The 15,868-nt window shown below is 40.4% G+C and overlaps 1 long non-coding RNA gene across 1 annotated transcript; it reads left to right on the top strand.

Moving 5' to 3' along the window:
* Positions 1-252: 252 nt before the first annotated feature.
* LOC112109091 lies at positions 253-3,418 on the top strand. The gene is made up of 3 exons (XR_002908289.1): positions 253-405; positions 1,731-1,841; positions 3,340-3,418. It is a non-coding gene; the product is annotated as an uncharacterized LOC112109091 (long non-coding RNA).
* Positions 3,419-15,868: the final 12,450 nt, after the last annotated feature.

Raw genomic sequence — 15,868 nt, 5'->3', positions numbered from 1 at the left:
AGATGAACCCAAGACTTTCTGTCTGCCACTTTTTTTTCTTTTTCAGGGCATACACAGGAGCCTGGCAGTATCAGCATACTGTAGTGGAAGTCATTTTCCTTTGTTTCGAATGCAGTGTGTATGGACATTTACATAATAAAATGCTTGCACAAATAACAGATGGTGAAGAGGCACTCATTTTGCTACATGTTGGAAACACAATGCTATTCCTTGATCAACTCATTTCTCTTACTTTTGCCTACAGATGTCTTACCAGCTATTAAACCCTGGGGGTTATTCAACTGGTGAAAGGTTTGAAGACAGGCAAAAAGCTGTCTGCAGAATTTCCCTGCTTCAATCAAAAGCAAATGCTGTGCCCTGATGGGGATTCTCAATCCATCAAAAGTGGTTTTCGCTGTCAGAAAAGTAAATAATAATCCCCTCTATTTGTGACACTTGGGTTGAAATGATTCACAGTAGAGTATGATAAATACCACCATTGCACCAGGTCTTAAATACGTTTCTCTCTGGATTTTTGTTAAGAGCAGAAATCAGGAACAGAAAGAACTAACCATGTTAATGTTGATGATTAGCAATATCAATTCTCAGATAAATGCCATTAATTTTCTGTGAGAATTAAATTCCAGCAAAAGAATGTCTGTCTCATAGAATGATAGCCTTTTAGCCTGTGTACAGTACCCTCTCACTTCCAGACCATAATTAGAATTAATGGGCCTAATTCTGATCTCACACCTGTTTTACACTAGTGTAACTCCATCGTTGACTTTAGTGGAATTACTTCTAATTTACAAAGGTGTGACATCAAAATCAATCCTCTGGATGAACATGGAGGGCCATTAATATGGACTGCAAGTTAATTCTAACTGCTACTCTTTTTATTTGAATTTACATAGTGCTTTTCATTTTAAGACCTCTGAGTGCTTTACAAATATTAATTAAGCTTCCCAATGTCTCTGTGAGGTAGGTAAGTATTGATATACCCACCATTCTTTGAGTAGTACAGATGGCCAACTGATGAGAGTTAAGAAGGTCATCACCTGTGGACAGGTTATTCTGAAATTGTTGACTATGGAGTTTCTTGTACCTTCCTCTGAAGCATCTGCTAATGGCAATTGTCAGAGACAGGATACTGTATTAGATAGACAATGGGAGTTAGGCTCCTAAATCTCTTTGAGGGTCTGGGCCCATGTAATTTGACTAAGGTAGGCCAGATAGTGTAAAACATAAGAATAGAGCCAAGGACTCTTAGTCCTATACTTAACCTCTATACCATACTCCCCATCTTCCCCATGATACAGTATAAGTGTACAAATGTATAGGGATGGGTATATGCAGTATACTTTGAACTAACTTTGGGTATCTCTAGCAACTAGATACCCACGGCTGGTGCACACCATCTGACTTGAGTTTGTGGGTCTCTGGCTGCAGCACTGTTTCATTGCAGTGTAGACTTCCAGGCTTGCACTGCAGCCTGGGTTCTAGGACCCTGTGAGGTGGAAGGGTGCCACAGCTGGGGCTCCAGCTCAAGCCCAGAAGTCTACACTGCAATGAAACAGCCCAGGCCCTACAAGACCGAGTCTGTTGGCATGGGACAGCTTTTTTGTGTAGACTACTTAGGGGGGCTACTAGCTGTTGCCCTACAGAAATGTAGCCAGAAGACACACTATCTGGAGGTGACATAATCTGGTCAGGCAGTTCATATTTATTTAAAATGTCCATTTTATTTTAAGGCACTTTTGAGCAATGCATCTGAAAATAAGTGTCCTTGATCCATCTGGAAATGTGAGTCTCCAGATCCAGTCTTCAGAAAGCATCACTGAACCAATGCTTTCTCCTTGCAGGTATGCATCACGGTACATTGTTTCATTATATGACTATTAAGGCATGCGAGTATTGATCCAGCAAAGTGCTGAGTGCCTTTTGTGAGGTGCTAAGCATCTTCAGCTCCCACTGAATCCAGTGGGGGTAGCCTGTTGAAGCTACAGTTTTTTGGGAGACTTCCTGTTCCTGTTTTGCAGCAGCACTTTAAGTTAGAGACTTTTTAAGCCTTCATGCTTCCTGGCAAATGCAAGATTAGCTATGTGCCTTCACCCCTTATGGGTGGAGCTTGTAATCTTTCTCTCAGGTGGAGAGCCATGATGCATATTTTGTCACCTCTAGACTGTACTGCAGCAATGGGTTCAACGTGGACTATGACTTAAACTCATTTGAAAGCTAAAGCTGAAACCCTGACACTAACTTGGTTCATGACCCTCGGCAAGTTGCTCAAACCTTTCTGTGCCTCAGTGTCATCATCCATAAAATGGGGATGTTGTTAATAGTTATTGTTTAAATACATATTATGGTAGCACCCAGAGGCCTGGATCAGGGCCCCGTAGTTTTAGATATTGTACAGATATACTGGTAGACATGGTTCCTGAACCAAAGAAACTATAGTCTGAAAAGACAAGTGATGCACGAAGGATGCAGGGTTGAATTAGGGCATAAGCATGAATCTAGGGCCCCAGTTCCTGGAGCCAAGAGTTGGCATAAAAATCTCACACATGCAGAAAAAAGCTTGACTATGTGAGGCCAATGTAATCACTGCAGAGGTATATGCCTGAGTCTGCAGACAGCCTGAAACAATAGCTCCGTGACATATGAGCTGTTTTATTTATTTTTATGGATTGTTAAATCTGAAATACATTGTTTGGGAGGCCCCTAATAACACTACAGCTCAGGATTCTGTGTGTGTTCCACTGCCAGTACTCCATGATAGCTCCCGTGAGGTTGTGGTAGCAAGGGGTGAGGAGTGGGGTCATAGAGGGTTTTTCTACACTTCAATTAAACACCTGCAGCTGGCCCATGTCAGCTAACTTGGGATCACAGGACTTGGGCTGCGGGACCACAAAATTGCAGAGTAGACATCCAGACTTGGCTTGGAGGCCAGGCTCTGGGACCCTCCCCGCTTCAGCCTGAGCTCCAGCCTAAACCCAAAGGTCTACACAACAGTTCTACAGCCCTGCAACTCAAGCCCAAGGCAGCTGACACTGGCCACACACGAGTGTTTAACTGCAGTGTAGACATACACAGACTCATAGTTTCAGGCCAGAAGGGACCACCAGATCATCTAGAGGTGGGGCCACAGCATGGGGACAGAGCCATGGAGAGCCCCATTTTGCATGCACCTAGGGTCCTGGTTGCATTAATCTGGCCCTACAAAGATAGGGAGAGGGAGACATATAGAATGTATTATATAATATAACTTTGCAATTGAATATTTAAATAAATGATTTTTCCCAACTGCTCCTGAGCCTAACCAATAAATGTTGATTGATTTTTTTGTACATGTGATGGCAGATGTGGACCTTGAGATGAATTCTGAAGGCAAAGAATGATATCCTCCCTTGAGACCTTTGGATGAAATGCATGATGTTATGTAAGTACTAAGTATTATTTTTAATAATAATATTCAAGTGAATGAGGCAGCAGGATTTTGCTCAGAAAAAAAGATGTGCAGCAATATGACAATGAACAAAAAGAAGCTAACCCCAATGAACCTGAAAGTGAATTAAGAATCTGACTTTGTTTGTAAATAGTAACGTTAGAATTATTCATTGCAAATGATTTCTTAAACAGATTTTACCCCTCTTGTTCAGTTCATGAGTTATCTAAAAACTGATCACATTATTTACATATTTGTTTGTCGTTTGTAATTGTTTGTGAAATAGTTTTTACAAGCCTGTTTGGGATTATGGGTTTTAATGAAGTGTTTGCAGAAATAGTTCCTTCAAGTTCTGGATATTTGGAATTAGCTATTTAGGCTGTGTGACTGGTCACCTAAATCACATGGTATGCATTTTGTTCCCTGATTGGATGGCCTAACCTTTATAAACAAGACTAGTGCTTTAAGACAATCATCAGAGTATTGGCTCTCTCAGGCAGGCAGTGAGGAACATTTTAGAGAGAGAGAAACATGACAATAAGCAAGCCTAAGAAGAGTTAGAATATCTGAAATCTTTAGTACTTCTGTTTTGTCCAAAGAAGAGAATTATATCTGGCTACACAGATGAACCCAACATTATAAATAACTGAGTTCCTCCCTGCCTAAGGAAAGAGAAAAAATATAATCTAGATTTGTTGGTTACACAGTAGACTTTACATTCACTTTTCTCATCGTGTTCACACCAAGCAATTTTGTGTGGTGCATGTACAAGCAAGTTCATATTTGTGAATGCTCTGGTTAGATCATGTCCAGCTCATTTGCCTTCCTGAGTGCCAGGAATCTGGCCAAGAGTTTCAGGGAGCTGGTTTTTAACTTCCCAATCCTATATTCAACACACATCCTGTTTCATGTATTTACCAAATGCCTGAATTGAAAAAATGGCCTCCATTTTATGACATGCTATCATTCAGAACAGTGATTGCTCATACATATTTGTTCAGTACTGGATAACCATGTAGTTGCAGGACCAGATACGAGGCTCCATAACAGGGGTAGATGTGATTGTCCCCAGGCACGGATCCCTTTGCCTTGATATTTGCCCTTTGCCTTGACACTGAATACACCAAGCTCCATATTCTGGGGAGGCAACATATGCAAACTGTCTCCAGGCAAGAGGCTTTTCTGTTACCCAAACCTCCTCCCTCCTTCAAATTGTCTTCCCCCCTACTCACTGCTCCTCACAAGGAATAATCACTCAGTTATTACTTTGAAAATCACTGGATTTCTCACTCCTCCATTCTCTTCCTTCCTCCTAACACTTTTGTTTCCAAGCACACAAAACTAGTCTAATAGAGGGGTTTAACAGGGTAGCAATCTGGTCAGGAATATATACACAAATTCCTATATTCATGTGAATAAAAGAGCTCCTCCCATAAACATTTATGTGGAGGGAAAGGCGTAAGCTGAATGTTTGCACAAAAATGAATGGACAAGGATGTCAATAGGATGGGCCTGAATGGTGAATTGAAATTAGCAAGTTTGGTGGTGAGTAAATTTTACCAGTATTCACCCAGCTCAATTTATAATGAATTAACTGTGTAGGGGAGACAGGAAAAAGGAAAAGACTGACAAACTTAGGTAGGTAGAATGTTTGAATGCATAGTTTTTTGTTTTTGTTTTTTAAGGCAGCAGGGATGAACAATGTATAACATGGAATCCTGTAGAGGAAACTTTCTTGGGCAGATCTGTGGAGATAAGATTGTTGAGGAAAATAAAGCACTGCTTAAAAGCAGCCTATGATATCTGTTGGCACCAGCTAATTTGCAAGACAGGGACTAAGAACAGGTGACAGATTTAGCCTACTGTCAGTATGTATGGAAAAGGGAGGCATCTCAGCAGATTTTATCAGGCTGGAGTAAAGCAGTGAACCAGAACTAGGTCTGCTGGAGATCTGGTGATGTATTAAAAGCACTTGCAGGCATTTGTGACAAGAGAAGATTTTCCTTTTGTGAACAGCAATAGAAAGGACGAAGTCCCCCCACAGGGAATTCTTGCAATTGAAGACAACTGGGCTACAATATTGAACCTGAAAAGAAGGCTTATTTTGGCCACATGAAGTAGCTACCTCTGATCTAAAATCCGACTTCGTGTTGTGTTCAAAGAAAAATAAGAAAATGGTTATAATGTGGTTGGCATTGATCCCCTGTGAAGATACAGCTGATGTCGCTCACAAGCTAAAAAGAGAATAGCATTTCATTTTTGAAGAGGATGGAGGATGTAGTAAACTATATAGGCCTTAAAAATCCCCGCATAGCCAAAACAAAGCATTAGGAATGATGAACGCTTCCCTTTGTGAACAGTGGGAAATTGGATGATATAACAACATCCTTAGATACAACAGGGTAGATGCCACAAGGGCCAGGAAGAGACTGAATAAAGAAGCCTTTGGAGCATTGCTGCTAATGAGCATGAAAGAGAGAATAGGTATCTAAACAAGGAAGTGTAGAATGGTATAGATTTAGAATGTAGGTCAAAATAATGTGTCCTCCATGTGATCCACAAACACAGCATCCTAGCATAGTAATGGAAGTTAACCTCAAGGGCAGTACATGACGCTTGTCCTTTATCCAGTTAAACAAAGAAGCAAGTAATTGGAGAGGAGACTTCTTCGTATGTAAAAAGTTGATGGAAAGATACAATTGAGTACCATGTTAATTTCCCTTTATCCCCAGTAAACTGAGGGGTTTTGTTGTTGTTTGTTTTAAATATGTTGTAGTACTTATGGTGTCTGTGATTTAACACTTAATTGCAATTATTTCATATCTGTGCCTGTAATTGTAGAGCACCATGGGATGAAATAGAGATTGCTTTACTTAAAAGGAAAAATATTTAAAAGTTCTAACAGATCTAACTGAATCACTATTGGGATGAAGATTTAACTGAATCACTATTGGGATGAAGATTTAACTGAATCACTATTCTAAAACTTTGTTTTACATCTCTAATGAAATGAGTGTTAAGGAAATAATTTGTGTTCAGTTTAGAGTGGCACAAAGCAGAAATCACAAAATTCATAGTTTACCAATGCTTATTTGACACTTTTTTGTGTAGGTATAGGTACAGTTATTACTTCAGAATATAACACCAAGAAAAAAGTCCCATTTTAAAAAAACTGAAAACATCTGAGTAAGTCCAATGGCCTTAATGTTTATAAGACACATTTAGGTGCCTCTGATGGAAGGTGCTCCGATACAAGTGCAAAATATTATTGTTATTATTTTATTATAACCTTACAACCTTAACTTCTTACATTCAGGCTCTCACTGATTCTTTTGGTGCCATGTCTACAACATCTCAAAAATGTCTGGCCTTTCCTCTCAATCCCCACTACCTAAATGCAAGTCAACACCCCGCTATCTCTCAACTACACTACGGTATGCCATGTCTCCCTGACTCCCATCTCTTCCTTTTCTAGTTCATGCTGCAGCCAACATCGTCTTCTGGCTGCTTTGATCATGTTATCCCCTTCTTGAATTCCACCACTTGTTTTCTGTCTTCACTTTTAGGGCTCTGCACAAACTCACTGGGCCCACCTTTCTGCCCATCTCTTCCAGTACATATTTGCTTATTTATTGTGTCCTGCCTTTCCTCCTGTCTGAACGAACCTTGGTTTCCTCTCACATTTGTGCATCTCTTTCCTTCTTCCTGTGTCAGCAGCTTTCCACTTCCTGTGCACCAAGCCACCTTGCTCATTATGATCTAGTACAGGGGTCAGCAACGTTCGGCACGCGGCTCGCCAGGGTAAGCACCCTGGCGGGCTGGGCCAGTTTATTTACCTGCTGATGCGGCAGGTTCGGCTGATCGCGGCCTCCACTGGCCGCGGTTCGCCGTCCCGGGCTAATGGGGGCGGCGGGAAGCCGCAGCCAGCACATCACTCGCCCGCGCCGCTTCTTGCCGCCCCCATTGGCCCGGAACGGCGAACCACGGCCAATGAGGGCAGCGATCGACTGAACCTGCCACGTCAGCAGGTAAATAAACTGGCCCGGCCCGCCAGGGTGCTTACCCTGGCGAGCCGCGTGCCAAACGTTGCCGACCCCTGATCTAGTAGATAGGGCAGTGGACTGGGAGTCTGGAGACTTGAGTTCTGTTGTTGATTCTGCCGCTAACTTTGCACAAGTCACTTCACCTTTCTGTGTCCCTGTTTGCCCATCTATAAAAATACAGATAACAATATTTACCTTTCTTAGTAAAGTGCTTTGAGTCTGTGGATTGAAAGTGCTATGTAAAAGGTAAATATTATTTTTAGATTCCACCAAAAAAGAGACTAGAACCTGTGTCTTCTGAACAAAAAGTGCCTGTCATTTAAAGGTTTTATAAATTAAGGGCCAATTGTGCTGGCTGGAACACAGGTGCCACTGCTATTGTAATCAGGTGTTGTAAGCAATCAAGTGTACATAAGGGCAGAATTGGGCCTGGACTGTGCAATTAGCACTTTGTCAGGCCATTTTTGTGTGTGACTATTCTTGTGGTTACCCTAATTCTTAACTAAATGGATATTCACTGTACCATAATACTGATACTTGTGAAGTGGGTCCCTTGTTTTCAAAGGAATACATTTTTCAACAGCAAATGGAAATGTCTGTAGCTGTGCGTGCTGATGAGATTCCACTTCATGCTGCTATGCAAGTGTGTTCACTTTTCACCTCCTGGGTATAATATGAATGAGCTCATAAATGAAAGACCAACATCAGCAAGGTCATTATTCAGCCAATAAATAAATAAATAAATAAATAAAACCCCAGAACACCAACAACAAAAACCCTCTTAGATTCAGCATTCACTTAGTTGATTCCACTCCCAAATATAGCCAAGCAATACTATTTTAGCCCTTCATTTCTAAGTCTAGAGTCCTGCATTGATCCTTTGTAGCTATTTTAAATCCTTGAATATATGTGTAATATGGGCCTTTAAAAGTGACTTCTGGGAACTCCACTGAGTTTATCTGCAAAATCCACTGTTGTTCGTTTCTCTGAGGGAGGCTACTGTACCAATTGGCAGCCATTCCACAGCCATGCTAAGAACTAAAAAAGCTTTCTGGGAGACAATGTGATATTTGGATACTAAGCATCTCACCTCTGGCGTATATGTTCCAATGTAGCCCAGAGTGCTGTGGCTGAAAGTTGTTACCAGGTGATGTAGTTATTTTTCAGTGGTCTATGCAAAATGTTTTGGTTGGCTCAATCCAGTTCCCAGTGGACAGGTGCCTTTGGCACTAACTAGCACCTTTGTTGGCAATCGTGGGCAAAGAGGCCAAGGACTAAATGTACATGAAGACAGGAATATCTTCCATCCCTAGGAGAGGGCCCTCTAGATCAGAATTAAGGCACATGGAAGTTGTAACACTGGGAAATTTGCTCTGTCACTGCCTACACTGTGTCTATTCTGTGGATAGAGATTTCCAAGGCTCAGTCAATCTAGCTCTTGAAATTCAGTTGCCAACCTGCAATTCATATGAGGTTTGCAGTGTACTACAGGAAGAATAAAATGCTAACTAGGGCCTAAGCTTTGGTGTTTGATTCCTGCCGTTTGTTTCAGTAGAATCTGTCTGCCCAAAGTGAATGGAAAGGTCAGGCTCTGGAGAGGGTGGGCATTCTTCTTCCTATGTAGAAATGCTCTTGCAGACAAGGTAGGGAAATTTGCTATGGTGACTTTGGGCAATAAAAAGTTTTCTGGAAAAGTCAATGATTTAGTTTTTAACCTTGGATCTTTTCTGTCATAATAGTCTAGTTGGGTTTCTGAATGAGACAGTAGCTAGAACAGCACCTGTGAGGTCAGGAAGATTTTTTTCCCCTTCCTTTTCCTCCCATAAAACAGTATACAGCTAAGCCCCAAGCCTACAACTCACATTGTGGGTTGTCCCAAAGAAGTCAATAGAACTATTCTTGTTACATAAAGTTAAGTCCATTTGTATATCCGTCAGGGCCATAGTTCGGTATGTTAAAGGTGTGTTTTGTCATATTTTGAAGCATCAGATACTGATCACTGCTGGAAGCAGAGTACAAATGGACCAATTGTCTGATCTAGTGCAAAAAATTTTGTGTTACTAAGGATGGTTATGTTGTATCTATATTAAACAGACAGCAGGAGATTCTGTAAATATAAATATATTAGAAAAGAAATAGGTTTTAGGGACCCAGAGTAACAAACAAAAGGTACACCTTATCTGTTCTGTCCAAGCATTTTCTGGTGGAGATTGCTGAGTGGAGGAGAGATGGTGAGCTGGGAAAAGCTGAGTTTCAAAGTGGAGTGTTTTTTAGTGGTGGACTTGATTCTGTTTGTATGTTGTGTGGATTTTTAAAACTATGTATTTTATACATGTACTCTGTGCTTTGGACAGGTGTATTTTAACTAGCTAACTAAATAAGTGACAAAGACTACTTAGTTTGATGAATGGACCTGGATGAATCATATTATCTCCTTCCTTCCCAAAACATTATTACATTACTATTGTCTTAACATTACTGTTACTGCTTTACACTTGAAAGAACAGTCTCAGAACATCAAATATCAAATGACAATATATTCCAAAAAAAAAAATAGACTTCTTTTAATCCACAGGACTATATAGTAGTGTGATGCTGTATGGAATCTGGGGACACTTTAGGATATTTTGAATACCAGTATTATAAAATTGCAATGGGTTATGCCAGATATGCCATGTAAGGTATCTTCAAAAATGTTATAATTTGCCAGGTATGATAATCTCATGTATGTGTTTGTATCACGTTTGTATTGTAAATTATATGTATGGTATGTCTGTAGTTCCAAAATTGTGCTATGCATCTGGGTGACACCCTCAGACAGATTGGCACTAGCACTGCCTAGCCTGCTTGACAGCCCATCAAGGGACATCAGCTATACAATTGACCCATTGACAGAAGGCAAGGGATACACCTTATGACTCAGGCAGGCATGCAGGGACAGGCCTATGGACAGAACTCTAAGGCTTCCAGGCCAGGTGCTGGACAGTTTGTGTTTGGAACAAAGGAAATCAAGCTGCATGGCAAAAGACTATAAAAGGCAGCTGCATCTTCTCCATTTTGTCTTTGGTCCTGCTTCTTGTCTTCATTCCAGCTTCTTACCGCTGGAGTCACCTTTCTACAAATAAAGCTCTGAATAAAGGACTGAATGACCCATCCAAGCTGTGAGTGTATTCCAGAAGGACTTTCAAGCCAGCAAACTTACCAATACTGCTAGGAACCTGATGGACTTTGAAATCTTTGTATGTATGTGACTGTTTTATCATTTAACATCTCTCTTCTTCTATCTTTTTCTTTATAATAAACCTTTAGTTTTAGACTCTAAAGGATTGGCTGGCAACGTAGTATTTTGGGTAAGATCCAAACCTATACTGACCTGGTAACATGGCTGACCCTTTGGGGTCAGAAGAACATTTTGTATATGTGAGCAGAGTTTTTTAAATAACTTCTCATTGTATTGGTCCTAGGTGCTGATTGGGAGCCAGAGAATTGGAATGCAATGAAGGGGGCTGTGTGATTTCTTTTTTGCTTCTTGATAACCAGTGTGGGGGATCAGAAGCACAGTTTGTGACTGGTTGGGGAGTTTAACTTCAGTGTTACCCACCAGTCTTGGGAGTATCTGCTCTTCCTTTTGCAGCCTGCCCTGACCTTGGCATTTCCAGTGAGGGCTGCCCCAGGCACACCGGAGCAAAAGTAGAAATTCAAATCCATGGTTATTAGAATATATATAACTCCAGTCAGTAAAACAGATGTTATTTATTATGTATAGAACACCATAGGTGTACACAGTGCTTATAGTATTAAAACACTAAAATTATTGACATTTAGCTTCTACTAGAACTGTATTGTCATGTCATATGTACCGTGTAATATCTTTGGGCTTCCCATGACATTTGCTGGTAGAGTTGTCAAGTTAAACTGGGATATCCTGTAAACATATCGTTAATAAATGTATATGTTTGTCATGCTTTCCCACTCAGTCTTATAAAACAAGCTGCATCTAGCTATTGAATATTCTAAACCCAGTTGTCCTAGTCTGAGAACCAAAAGTTACAGCCTCTAGGCCCACATTATTCTCAGGGAATATTTATTTAATCCAGTGACATGTCAAGGACACACAATCCTTTTTTTACAGGAACAAAACCATTACCAGCTGGCTCAAGTCTCTGCCAGTGTCAATATGTAGGAAGAATTTACAAAAGAGAAACAGACCAGCCAAGGAAAAGAAAGAAGTCATCAACATTTTCTAATAAAATTATCACTGAAGTGCCAGAAAGGGCTGGGAGAAGGCAGAGCACTTATATTGTTCATTATACAGTGGAAACCACATCCCATTCCTCCTTCTGTTTTCCATATCCTTCTGCTGATTAATCACTTCTGTACTGCTGAATGTACGCATGGGGCAAAATACAGCTCCAGAACTATCCCATATAAAGTACCTGGTATGTCATCTTGACATTCTAATGGGGTATCAAGCACTTCAGAAAACACTGCTGTGTTCTACCACTTCACAGAGGCTACCTCAGGAGTTAGCAGCAAAGGGAAAAAAGGTTGTCACTGATGGGCCTAGTCCCATCCAGTTCTTCTCAGTGAATGTGAGGGCAAGTACAGAATAGGGCTTCAAAGGGGAGGGGTGAAAATGGGGAATGCTCAGGGTTCTTAGAAGGACATAGCATTTTCACCAAGACACATGAAGCAATTTTAAAGTGTTAATCTTCTGTCCCAGACAATCATTTTGGAAATGTTGATTGTCATGTCATTTTGGAAAAACTAACGGTTCTCCCTGTCATGGGGTTTGCTCTACTCACTACTAGGATGCCTCCTTGTAGCCTGTCTGGGGATTAGCTCACTACTGGCATGATGTCGCCTCTTGTGGTTTCTCATCTCTTGTGGCTTCTCTTACACCCCACAAGCTGCAATGTTTTTTCTTCAGAGTTTAGACCTCCAGCCAGGTCACTATAGTTTCTCCTCTTTCAGGGTATCAATGTCTGTCTAAACAAACTGCCTCAGGCAGTCTTCAAAGTCCACTGCCCTGTTCATGCCATTCCCCCAGTGGCTGTTAGGGGAAACTAGGCCTGTGGTCTACACTGGGTTCCAACTTTGGGACCCTACAGTCAGCAGCTAAGGTCCATGCCATCCCACCTTTGCTGTTGTTTGTCCTAGGCTTCTTTCTACTTTTTTCTCTCAACTCTGAGAGTGACTGCTGACACTCTTCCACTGCAGCTCCTTTCCGGTGTCCTCTCCCTGGCTTTCAACAAGCCCCTCCTCTTCCCAACCAGCTGGGCTTTAGGTTCAACTAGGGATGTATAGCCAACTTACACCTCACCCACCTCATCCTGTCAAGTAGCACCTTTCTGAGCCATTTTATCCCTTTCAGGGGCAGTATGCAGTGAACATCCCATCACACTTCCCAATTAAACAGCCTTAAATAATGTCCTAGATGCTAATCCCCAGCCCAGCTTATATGCATTTTACAACAGCAAGGAAAACATTTTAGTTCCTTGAAGACTTAGGGCCCAATCCAGAAAAGCACTTTAGCACTTTAAGCACATAAGTAGACCCATTGACTTCAGTGAGACTTATATTTTTAAAGTTAAGCAAGTGCTTTAGTGTTTTGTTGGATTGGGGCCTTAATCACTTCGATTCCTCTGTGAGCAACCTATCTATTTTAGGCACTTATATGGTCCCCATCACCATGTTATCTGAGTGCCTCACACTCTTTAATGTGTGTATCCTCACAACACCCCTGTGAAATAGGGAAGTGCAATTATCCCCATTTGACAGATAGAAAATTGAAAGTCATTTGGATTTTGCCATCTGTACTAAGATGTGTTTTATTCAAAGCTTACCGAAAACTGGACTAAAATCTTGTACTACACATTTGGATTCAACATTAAGCTGTATATCAATGTATTTTTGGACCATATTCAGACCTCTTCTTCTGGATACCCAGGAGCAGATGTGGCCAAGTGGGGCACAACAGCTCATCCAATCGCTAGAGGGTTCATATTCCACAAGTCCTCCATCTCCAGAACAACAAAGTGGTCATTTAAGTTGGGACTTGGGGGGTCAGGGGCATGAACTGGGCTTTTTAATAAGGATGTTCATTGACCTGATTGCCATACATGCTATGCTATGCAGATAACTCCCCTTTCTGGAAGGAATAATTTCTGAAAGAATTCTTCTGAGGGTTGGGTGAACAGAGGAGTACACATTTGTTAGGCTTTTTCAGTATTAATGTGTTCCTGTCTGCATGATAAAAATGAATAGAGCCTTTAGTGAATAAATTTGTACATTGGAAAGTAGACCTGGAGACAGCTGAGAGATGAAGAACAATGTCTAATGATCCCACAAATAACTTTATCATGTTGGAATCCCACTGGATCTTTAGTGATGGATTACATTTATCACATACTGAACCTCTGACTGATGGCAATTTTCTAAAGTTACTGACTTCTCTGCCAGTTTGCCCCGTTGAAGGTGGAATAAAGTGCCTATAGTTTGCAATTTGGCTAAACAAACCCTTGGGATTTTAAGTGATCTTCTTACATCTAAAATATGGCTTACTTTTAATAACTTTTCTCAGAACCGTCTCTGGAAAGAGGACCAAGGAAGCAGACACAGCCTCTCAAACCTACAGGGCACTTTATTGAAAAAAAAAGAAAGAAAACACAGAAAAGAGATGGAAAAACATGAAGAAAAGAAACAAGTTAGAAAGTAGATTGGACAAAGCTATAGAAATTAAGGATGGACTAGAGTACTTAAAGGTCTTCGCAGTCTCTGAATTCAGGTGGTATAAAACAGAATTAAAAGATATCAATCAGTTTTAAAATAAATAGATGCTCTAGGATTCTAATATATACCTAATGCTACTAGGTTTGTAGCTGTCTGTAATGAAATATGTACTGTTTCTTTACAATTATAAATGGGGAAGCCAAGCTGGAGGAGGGTCTGATTTAGATAAAGCACTGCAATGAATCAGGGGGAAAGGGGCAAAGTGGTTTGAAGATAATTCTGTTTTTCTTATGGTAATAATTTTCCTTTTTCAGTGTTAGAAGAAAGAGGTTCTAATTCTCTACCATACCGTGTGTTTTGAAAACATTTAAAATATTTATAAATATTTAAAAGCATATTCCTTAAATTCTCTTTTTAACTTTTTTAAATGCTCCCTTCAAATTTTTCCCCAAATAAAGCTGAGAATTATTTTTATTTGATAAAATAACATACTTGAATTAAATATTATTTAAATGCAATAATTTGCTGCACCAAATTCACTTTTTTTAAAGAACAGAAAAAGATGTGAATACTCATAATGAATAAATCAGTAGTTTGTTTCTTTGAAGAAAAACTTTTATTTAAAGAGATTGATTATGAATTTTGTTGTATCCCATTTAATGAATTGTTATAAAAGCCCTGGTCCTTCAGCCACTTAATGTGACTCACACCCACTTCAGTCAATGGGAAGTCTATGCCTGGAGCAGCAAGATTTAGGTTCATAGTGCCTGATGTAAGACCCATTGAAGTCAATGGGAATTTTCCATTTGCATCAGTGGGTGTTGGATTAGGCCTATAGTTTTCACAGTGGAGAGGTTTGTTTAATGGAGCAAACATGCACAGAGAAACAAAATGCTTTCCTTGAATGCATGTGCACCGTTCCTGTTGGTTTTAACAGGAATTGTGTGAGCATTGTGGGGTGAAGCATTACCCACCTTTTGAAGAGGATTAGTCACATTTGCTATAAAATCAATACCAGCATTCAACAACAGGGGCTGAACAACTGAACACTTAACCCTGCTGAGCAGCTGCTAAATGTCATTAGCTTTTATTGAAGTCAGGATCTCAGCTCTCTCATTGGCTACAGTCTCACTCTTGGTCCTTGACTTTGGAAGTGATTTTTTTGATCTTTCTACTATGTCAGTGTTCTACATCTGGAAATGAGACAACAAAATACATTGACTAGCTAATCTCTATATTATATTATTATCTAGTGAATCTATATTTCTCTGACAGTTGGTGTTGCACTCTGAATAAAAGGAAGGGGTGAATACACAGGCACAGAAAAAGGTCATATAAGGCTTTAGCTATGTGTGAATGAGGTCCCTCATGAGCTTGTGATAGTATCCCAGGAAACACATTAGCTTTTGGACCTCTTGGAGGGTTTCTGGTCTCTCTTGCTTCAAGCATTGAATAGGTGCCACATCTTGAGGGCCTGCCTCACTCAATAGTAATCTTCCCTGATCTTGGATTTCTCTTTTAAAGATGTGACACATATCAGACTTTAGTTTTACCCCATGCTGTTACTTAAAACACTTTTCTTACATCTCCTATGCAATGGTCAAAACCGACTATACTTCAGGATGTCATACACCAATGGGATGCATATATTAACATATAGACTCTCCAA

This window comes from Terrapene carolina, unplaced genomic scaffold (genome assembly GCF_002925995.2).
Source record: "Terrapene carolina triunguis isolate 2854851 unplaced genomic scaffold, T_m_triunguis-2.0 Scaffold38, whole genome shotgun sequence".
NCBI classification, from domain to species: domain Eukaryota; kingdom Metazoa; phylum Chordata; order Testudines; family Emydidae; genus Terrapene; species Terrapene triunguis.
Note: the sequence above shows the minus strand (reverse complement) of the source record. Positions and strands in the feature narration are given on the sequence as shown.